Consider the following 9385-nt stretch of genomic DNA (forward strand, 5'->3'; position numbering starts at 1 on the left):
CCGTGTGATATTTGATGTTCTTATTTATGTTACTAAGCCTTTAAAATTCAGTATTTTACACTTACAGCACATCTCCATTCAGACCAGCCACATTCCAAGTACTCATAGCTAATGTGGCCAGTGGCCTCCACATGGGATAGCACAGCCGTGGGCAAGCCACCTTCAAGCCGCCTTCATCTCTGGTCTGGATTATTGTTGTCTTCCTGCTTCCACTCTTAATCCCTGGAAGGCATTTCCCACAAAGCAGCCAGAATGAAGCCATCGGATCACGTTGGTGCCCTCTTTAAAATGTTCAATGGACCCCACCACTCTGAGAATACAATCACAATTAGCAGCCCCCTCCACACCCTACATCGACCAGCATGCCCCTTTCTCCTTGCCTTTTCCTCTGCCCCTTCAGCCAAAAGAGCCCCAAACCAGACCTGCTCCACTTGTTCCCTCCGCCTAGAACACTCCTTCCCTAATCCCAGTCCTGAGTCCTGCACTATGCTTCTTCTTATCCCAGTCCTGAAGTCCCTTCCAAACCAGCCAGTTGCATGCCCATTTGTAACCTGCATGGACCTAGGAGGACTGAACAAAGGAGGCAAACATGGGAATAAAAGATAAAGACAAAAGAGTATATTTGGAAGAAGGGGTCAGGAAGCACCTTGCCTCTAGTGGACAAGGGCCCTGACCTTTACACAATCCTCCGTATTTATTAGGCAAAAGAGATCCTGTGAAGGGAAGTGGAAGAGGGGGTCAGCTGCTTGGTCCCGAGTAGGCTTGCAAGACTGCATTCTCTAGATGTCCCAGTAGATAACCTCAAGGAGCTTGGTCAGGAAGTGATTGCCCTCAGCAAACCTTCTGGGGCAGCCACAGTCATGAGTTTGCCCATATTCTGTATTCATGATAAACAGTTTGTTGTTTGATCATATAGCCTCAGTGGAATGTTGAGTTGGTCACATCCCACAGGCCTTTGACTCCCTGCATATCCTCCTTTCTGTTCATGTATTAATTGAAGGAGTGTAAGGCCAGGCTGGGCAGCTCTCATTTTCCGATTGGTGGTCCATTCGATTTTACAGACTGTCCCTGGCACTCCAGTAGTTTCTCAGCTTCCTGCATGGTTTTCTTGAGTTGTCCCCAGGTTGATGTCATGACTATGGTCGGCCTTCTCTCCATCTTTGCACTCAGGCTCAGCTGGCTTATGGCTCACACCAGAGGGACTGGGCCCATGGTTGGCCACCCTGTGCTCCTCCAGTCTCCCATTCCATGGTCGCACGCACCTTGAGGGCACCGACATGGCTTGTCCATCTCCTGTAAAAATACAAGCATACCCTCTTCCCCATGTCAGTAAATTCATCAGACCTTTCCATTGTCCTTCTTCCAGGGATTTCCATAATACTTTCAGATAGACTTTCCTCTTTTCCTCTAACACTTGCCAATGTCTTTCTGCTGGAGTCTTACCATCTGTACCAGGAGTCAAAAAATTTAAAGTAAATAAGGCTAAATGTAGTTTTGATGGAGGTGGTAGTTGGCCTCCTATATCCCCTTTTGGTCTTTTCAACATGCGTTGTAATGTTTGATGTGTCTGCTCTATAATGCCTTGTCCTTTAGGATTATAAGGAATTCCTGTTTCATGGGTTATAGCCCAAAGCTGTAAGAAATTTTGAAAAGCATGACTAGTATAAGTGGGTCCGTAGTCAGTTTTTAATTGTTTAAGTATCCCCATATGAGCAAATGATGACAGACAATGTCGCCCCGTACATGACCAGCTGTCTCACCTGTTTGGCACGTAGCATGCAGCATATGAGAATAAGTAAAACAAATTAAGCAGTTCTGGGTCTAGTATACTTTTAACTGTAACAGTTTCCATGTGACTGGCTACATTCACAACATAAGCTGAATCACAGAGAATGTTGATAGGATCTGAAGCTGTGAGCTGTAAAACCTGAATGACTGCAATTAGCTCTGAGCATTGAGCTGAAGCACCAGAGGTATCTAGCCTCTCCTGTGTTAGGGGCCATTGATCCACCCACACAGGTTTGTCACTAAGCCATTCTAGTGGTAAGGCAGTGGGTGGAGGAGAAATATCAATGACCCCTGTCAGAAATCCTGGTGTCCTAGCCTTTTTCTGTCTGTTTTTCCAGTTACTGATATCGGGTTAGGATTTTCTTGTAGGAATTTCCCTAAACCTTTTTTTTCACTCTGATATCCCATGTCCTTCAACATTTTAAATCCTGGGTTATCAAAGCTTTCATTTGTAAGTCTCATATTCCTTGCTGTAAGTGAGTCTCAACCCCATGAACTGATAGCTATATTTGCAACATAAGGCTGAAAAGTACCTGACTGTCCATCCAGACCAAGACAAGGTAAAATCTCAGCACTCCATTGAACACTTTGAGCTGTTCCTACTTCCACTAGGGACATAGAAGTTAATTGCAAGGGCCAGGATGGGGGCTAATGGTCTTTAGATATTACTGATACCTCAGCTCCCATATCCATAAGCCCATAGAATTTCTTTCCTTTTATTTGTACTACACAGGTGGCTCTATTAGCAGCTATGGTTTGGGATAGATAGATTTCCCGTGTAGTTGTGCTCCCAAACCCTTTATTTCCTTGTTTCTCCTTTCGTGGAGAAGGGTGTAATTTGCAGGGAATAAGCAATAATTGAGCAATATATTCTCCCGGTTCAAAAACCCAAAGATCTTGTGACATTAAAACTACTTGAATTTCTCCTTCATAATCAGTCAACAACTCCTGGGGCTACAGTGATGCCTTGCAAGTTCAGGTGACTTTTGCCTAAAATTAGTCCCATATATCCTGCTGGTAAAAGTCCCCAAATAGGGCCGGGCGCGGTGGCTCAAGCCTGTAATCCCAGCACTTTGGGAGGCCGAGACGGGCGGATCACGAGGTCAGGAGATCCAGACCATCCTGGCTAACACAGTGAAACCCCATCTCTACTAAAAAATACAAAAAACTAGCCGGGCGAGGTGGCGGGCGCCTGTAGTCCCAGCTACTCGGGGGGCTGAGGCAGGAGAATGGCGGGAACCCGGGAGGCGGAGCTTGCAGTGAGCTGAGATCCGGCCATAGCACTCCAGCCTGGGCGACAGAGCGAGACTCCGCCTCAAAAAAAAAAAAAAAAAAAAAAAAAGTCCCCAAATACCAGTGGGAACTTTGATGGGTTTGTCTCCCCCGGCTAATGTAATTCTTTCTCTGGCAGGTAGATCTAATCCTGTACTTCCTGGTGTTCCTGGGGGGAGGGAATCAATATGCCTCTGGGAACCCATGCCTGAAACTGATTGAGGTCTGGACTGGGAATGCCCTCACTGTTTGTGGGGCCTGAGTTCAGGCCCCCATCTCATTTCCCAACGGGGGGGTGCCATTCTGATGAAATTTTGAGTGGCACTGATTAGCCCAATGATTTCCTTTGTTACAGTGAGGACAAAGTCCTGGCATTTTTCCTGCTGGTGGGGGAACTTTCTGTCCTGAGATCTAGCAGCATTCCTTTTTAAAATGCCCAGTTTTTCCACAATTATAACATTTTCCCATTTTAGGGTTTGACCCTTGGCTCCTTTTAGATTTGTCATCCACTAAATTAGCCATTGCTTCAGCTAACATTGAAGAGCGATGAAGCTCAGTTCCTGCATCTTGACAAAGATGAGAAAATTTCCCAAGATCTTTGTACATCTCACAGGAGCCAGTGCACTTTTACAATCCATATTTGCATTCTCAAAAGCTAGAGTTAAGGTTAGCATTTCAGCAGCTGTGGTATGAGGAATCTGATGCGTCATTTCCTCTTGTAATCGCGCAAGAAATTGTGCATAGGGTTCCTATGACCCTTGCATGATATGTAAAGAGGATTGTACTGGGACTCGCTCTTCAGGAATTGTGGCCCAGGCACATTTAGTGGCCTGTGCACACTGCTGATAAGGAGCGTCTGGGAGTGCCATTTGACGTTCCAGGTCTAAATGAGGGCCATTACCCAAAAGCATATCCTCTGTAATGTCTCTGTGTCCAGCACACAGTTCTGTCTAGCCTGGTCTGCACACATTTCTTGCCAATTTAAATTCCATGTCGGATATGCACTCGCAGACAAGCAAGTTAGCTTACACATCAAAGGGTAAAAGATGCATGGCACCAAACACAGACTGTAGCAATCCTAAAGTGAATGGGCTCTATACCCCATTATTTACCACACTCACTTTTAATTCCTTTAACAACTTAAACTCTAGTGGAATGTGTTCATGAATAACCTGCCATGGATTCTTTGGATCAGACCTTACGGAAATAGGAAAAGCGCAAGATCCTAAGGGCTCTCCAGCTATGACAGCAGAGCATAAAATTCTCTGTATTGGGGTCTCCATTTTTGCCACCAAAGGAGGCGGTACACGTTTCTGCAACTGGACGACGTGGTATAGGCCAATTTTTATCCTCCCTCTCTTGTTTTTTATTTTCAATTGGATCTGTGGGTGGGACAACAGATTCTTTCAGATTTTTAGATTCAGCCTGCTGCCCTGCAGAAAAACAAGGAGATAATGGCAGAAGTACAGTACAAACTGAACTCCAAGTGAAAAAACTGAAGAATCAACTTTAAAGCCTTTTGGATGAGCCTGTTTTAACCCTTCTCCTGCTCTATCCCAATTTTCCACATCAAGAGTGCCTGCTGTGGAAACTCTGGGTTATGGGTAATATCCTCCTGCAGCATCCTAATGTCTGAGAACTAACCTGAGCACCAGTTTGCTTCAACAAAACTTTAAGCAACTGCACATGATGTTTTTCTCCAACAGACAAATTCTGCCCCGTGTTACCCTGATTCAGAAAACTTCCCATTCCCAGTACTTTTTAAAGCACTGCTCCCAGTACCTCTTTAGGGCGCTGACCTTATATCTGCTGCCGGCAGACTAGTCCCGGGGTCCCGGTTCACCCTGTCAATTTCAGCTCCTCTGCTCCAGCAGACCTTCTTCCTTCACCTCCTCGAAGTCCCTGTTCTGGGGCGCCACTATGTAACCCGCATGGACCTAGGAGAATTGAACAAAGGGAGTAAACACGGGAATAAAAGACAAAAACAATAGCATATATTTGGAAGAAGGAGTCAGGGGGCACCTTGCCTCTAGTGGACAAGGGCCCTGACCTTTACACAGCCCTCCGTATTTATTACGCAAAAGAGATAGTGAGAAGGTGAGTGGAAGAAGGGGTCAGCTACTCGGTCCAGAGTAGGCTTGCAAGACTGCATTCTCTAGATGTCCCAGTAGATAACCTCAAGGAGCTTGGCATCAGGAAGCGACTGCCCTCAGCAAACCTCCTGGGGCAGGCACAGTCATGAGTTTGCCCATATTCTGTATTCATAATAAACAGTTTGCTTTTGATCATACAGCCTCAGTGGAATGTTGAGTTGGTCACGTCCCACGGGCCTTCGGCTCCCTGCACCCGTTGAGCCACGGGAGACTCAAGGAGGAGGACTTTGCCGACTCGCAGCCTCTCTGCCCCAATGCGCCATCCAGCGGTCGTCAGACACAATGGCAGCTGACCAGACAGAGCACTCTAGGATCTCAGCCAATTTCCCCAGGCCGTGCTTGGGAAGGAGTGGAGGTCCTCCCTGACCTCAGCGTCCCCGCATTTATTCTGGTGACTCTCTCCAACCCGGGATTGTGACCCGGCTGGGATAGCGGGTCAGGATGCAGGAACTTTGTTTCTCTCTGGCTTTCCCTCTGATTCTCTTCCCTTCCCCCACCCAGATCTTCTTTTGCTATTTAGACAACTGTTTAGATTCTGGTCTTTGTTATTTTGTTGTTGTTGCTGTTTTGAGACAGACTTTCACTCTGTTACCAAGGATGGAGTGTAGTGGTGCCATCGTGGCTCACTGCAGCCCCTACCTCGTGGGCTCAAGGGATTCTCCTGCCTCAGCCTCCCAAGTAGCTGGAACAATAGGCACATGCCACCAAGCCTAGCTAATTTTTCATTGTTTTGTAAAGACGGGGTCTCCTTATGTTGCCCAGGCTGATCTCAAACTCCTGAGCTCAAGCAGTCCTCCCACCTCAGCCTCCCAAAGTGCTGGGATTGCAGGCATGAGCCACCACACCCGGCCTAGATTCTGGTCTTGAAAGTTATCAGTACTTCCCTCTGTTTTCAGTTTCAATGAAAAAGCTGAGTATCCTCATGCTTTTCTAAAATCCTTCTCTAAAGAAATGAGGGAACTTCCCAACCAGGTAGCTAAGGGGCCACAGGTTACAGGATATTGTGGGCTTGGAGTGGGGAAGGTTAGTACTCAGCATTCTATATCCTGCCACTTATTGAAAGGTATTTCTATTAAGAGGTACTTGCCATACCTCAATAATAAAAATAAAAGATAGGTGCTACAGTGATCCATAATACAATGGAATCACACCACAATGTGTTACAAATTCACTTCTTACACACCCCACAATTTCCTCATGAGTTGGACATACAGAAGTTAAGGCCCTGAGCCCTCTGATAGGCCTGTGGGTCTGCAGGGCTCCAGCCTTCCAACCAAGGCACATTCATGACAAGTGCAAATAACCACCCAGGGACAGCAGGAGGAGCTGGGCTGAGGCTTGCAGAGACACACACGATCGCCTGCTGATGGTCTCCATGAGACTGCTGTTTGCCCCAAGCTTGCCATTATTTTTTTGTTTATTGTCATTTTTATGTGGTCAAAATATTTTCTACTTCTTTGATTAAATTTTTTTTTAATAGAGTCTCGCTCTATTACCCAGGCTGGAGTGCAGTGGCGCGATCTCGGCTCACTGCAACCTTCACCTCCTGGGTTCATGACATTCTCCTGTCTCAGCCTCCTGAGTGGCTGGGACTACAGGCGCCCACCACCACACTTGGCTAATTTTTTTTTTTTTTTTTTTTTTTGTAGAGACGGGGTTTCACCGTATTAGCCAGGATGGTCTCGATCTCCTGATCTCGTGATCTGCCCGCCTCAGCATCCCAAAGTGCTGGGATTACAGGCATGAGCCACCGTGCCTTGCACTTTTTTTTTTTTTTTTTTTTTTTGTATTTATAGTAGAGACAGGGTTTCACCATGTTGGCTAGGCTGATCTCGAACTTCTGGCCTCAGGTGATCCACCAGCCTCGGCCTCCCAAAGTGCTGATTACAGGCATGAGCCACTGTACCCGGCCATTCTTTGGTTAAATTCTAAGCATTTAAAGCGTCTTAGAAGCACCTCCATAGAACCCTGGGACATCTAGGAACCCAGTTGGAAACCATCAGACTAAACCATGAATAGCACTTATCTCTGGGTGGTGAGATTTTTGTTTTCTTTTTTGTGCTTATCTTCATTTTCTGCCTCCTCCATAATGCAACTCATGTTGTTTTGTTCAAGCTGAAGAGAAATCAATGTTTTAAAGGACTTCTGACCTGGTGAGTCCTGCTGCTCTCTGCCCTCCCACAGACTTTGGTCCCTTCTGGCCATGGAATGTTTGCTTAAAGTTACAAGGGGGAAAGAAGTGCTTCAGAGGGTAGCTGACCTCCGCTCCACCAGCCTCACCATTTTCCAGGCTGAGTGGTGGAACCATAGAGAGTGTAGCAGTAATCACAACTGGAGTGATTCTAGGAAGATAATTGAAAGAACTCCCTCAGCAAAAGTAATCAAACACTGATAGTTGTTCCCAACAAGGCAGAGTGAGTCCTTTGGAAGTTTTAAAAAGCAGTAAAGCAACCCAACAGGGGTCAGGAAACCCAAGCACCCAGAAAACTTCACTGACACTTGGCAGGTAGCAGCAACCAGCAGCAATGAGCGCCCTTCCCCATTGCCCAGTCCTTGCTCATCATCATCAAATCAGCCAATTATGGCCCAACAAAGGCCTAATGCCCTCCACTTGCCACTGCCTTTTCTCACCAGCATCCACCTGACCTATCAGCTCTCAGAAATGGGCCAAGCTCTATTGTCAGTACTCACTGAGCACCTGAACCTGCTGTGGCCCCCAGCTGTGCAGCACCAAATTCCGAAATTTACAAATGTGGTTGGTGGCATAGAAAGAGTTCAGAAGTACTCTCTGAGTGGTGTTGCTGCTCCAGCCATAGGAAGCAAGGGGACAAACTAGCTGTCCCTTCAAAGCCCCACTTGCTACCCCACCTTTCAGCATTTTTTTTTTTTTTTTTTTTTTTTTGAGATGGATTTTGCTCTTGTTGCCCAGGCTGAAGTGCAATAGCATAGTCTCAGCTCACTGCAACCTCCACCTCCCAGGTTCAAGCGATTCTCCTGCCTCAGCCTCCCAAGTAGTTGGGATTACAGGCATGCACCACCACACCCAGCTAATTTTTGTATTTTTAGTAGAGACAGGGTTTCACCATGTTGGCCAGGCTCATCTCGAACTCCTGACCTCAGGTGATCCACCCACCTCAGCCTCCCAAAGTGCTGAGATTACAGGCATGAGCCACCTCACCCAACCACTTTTCAGCATGTTTTATGCCTACTTTGGAATGGGATTTGTCCTCTAGGAGCTTGTAAAAAGCAACTTGTATGCTATCTTCACTGAGTTAGTAGTTTGTATACACATTTCCCAACCACTTGTTAGAACCTTGGATCAGTACCATTTTGCTTTAATTTCGACAGATACCTAAGAGACAATGCATAGGATTGTATGAACCCATTCTCTTCATCCCCCTTCTCTAACCCACCACCCCCCAGCTAGTCTAACCCTGGAATCCCAGGTTAGAAAATAACTTGGTAGTCTCCTTGTCCGGCTCTCTTCTTGGTACTTGAATCGCCTGAAAAAATGGTCATCTCTTCTTGAACGTCTCCCACCCACCTGAGCCCCAGTAGCAGGTACTTCCAAGGGGCTTCATTCCCTTTTTAGACAGTTCTAGGTTGAAATTTTTCCTTATGTGGAGCCCAACAAAAAGTCACCTTCCCAACTCTGAAATATCCTAAATCCAAAATGTTCTGATTTCTAAACTTTTTTTGGTAACTCCTTTAACAGCAAATTCTGTTCTAAACTGATGTGAGACTAGTTATGGTTTTTGCTTCCCACATCATATGGTTCACTGCAGAAATATCAATGTGTTTCATTATGAACCCCAATTAAGATATGACATAATATTCAGTATATGTACTATATCAGCTTTCCAAACTTTGAAAAACTATAGAGAGTTTTGGAAAAGATATTGTAAACCTGTATCTGCTTTTCTAAATATGATATTTAGGTTTTCTATATCCTAATTTTTTTTTTCAGTTGATCTATCATTGACTGTGATGGGTGAATTAAAGTCTCCTACCATCTGTTTGTCTGTTCTTACCCCCTGTATCTCTTATAATTTTAGCTTTATGAATATTGTGCTTTGTTATTTGGTACATAGATATTCAGAACTGTTATATTCATTGTGGATTCCATCCTTAAGTATCATAAAGTGACTTTTTTTTTTTTGAGACAGAGTCTG

The 9385-nt window shown here is 45.6% G+C and overlaps 1 long non-coding RNA gene across 1 annotated transcript; it reads right to left on the minus strand.

Annotated features, from left to right (window-relative positions):
* Positions 1-596: 596 nt before the first annotated feature.
* Positions 597-7706, minus strand: LOC139364263 (uncharacterized). Its single transcript, XR_011625794.1, has 2 exons — positions 4860-7706; positions 597-1633 (listed from the first exon to the last, which is right to left on the minus strand). It is a non-coding gene; the product is annotated as an uncharacterized lncRNA (long non-coding RNA).
* Between the last annotated feature and the right edge of the window lie 1679 nt (positions 7707-9385).

Source organism: Macaca nemestrina, chromosome 7, assembly GCF_043159975.1.
Source record: "Macaca nemestrina isolate mMacNem1 chromosome 7, mMacNem.hap1, whole genome shotgun sequence".
Classification (NCBI taxonomy): domain Eukaryota; kingdom Metazoa; phylum Chordata; class Mammalia; order Primates; family Cercopithecidae; genus Macaca; species Macaca nemestrina.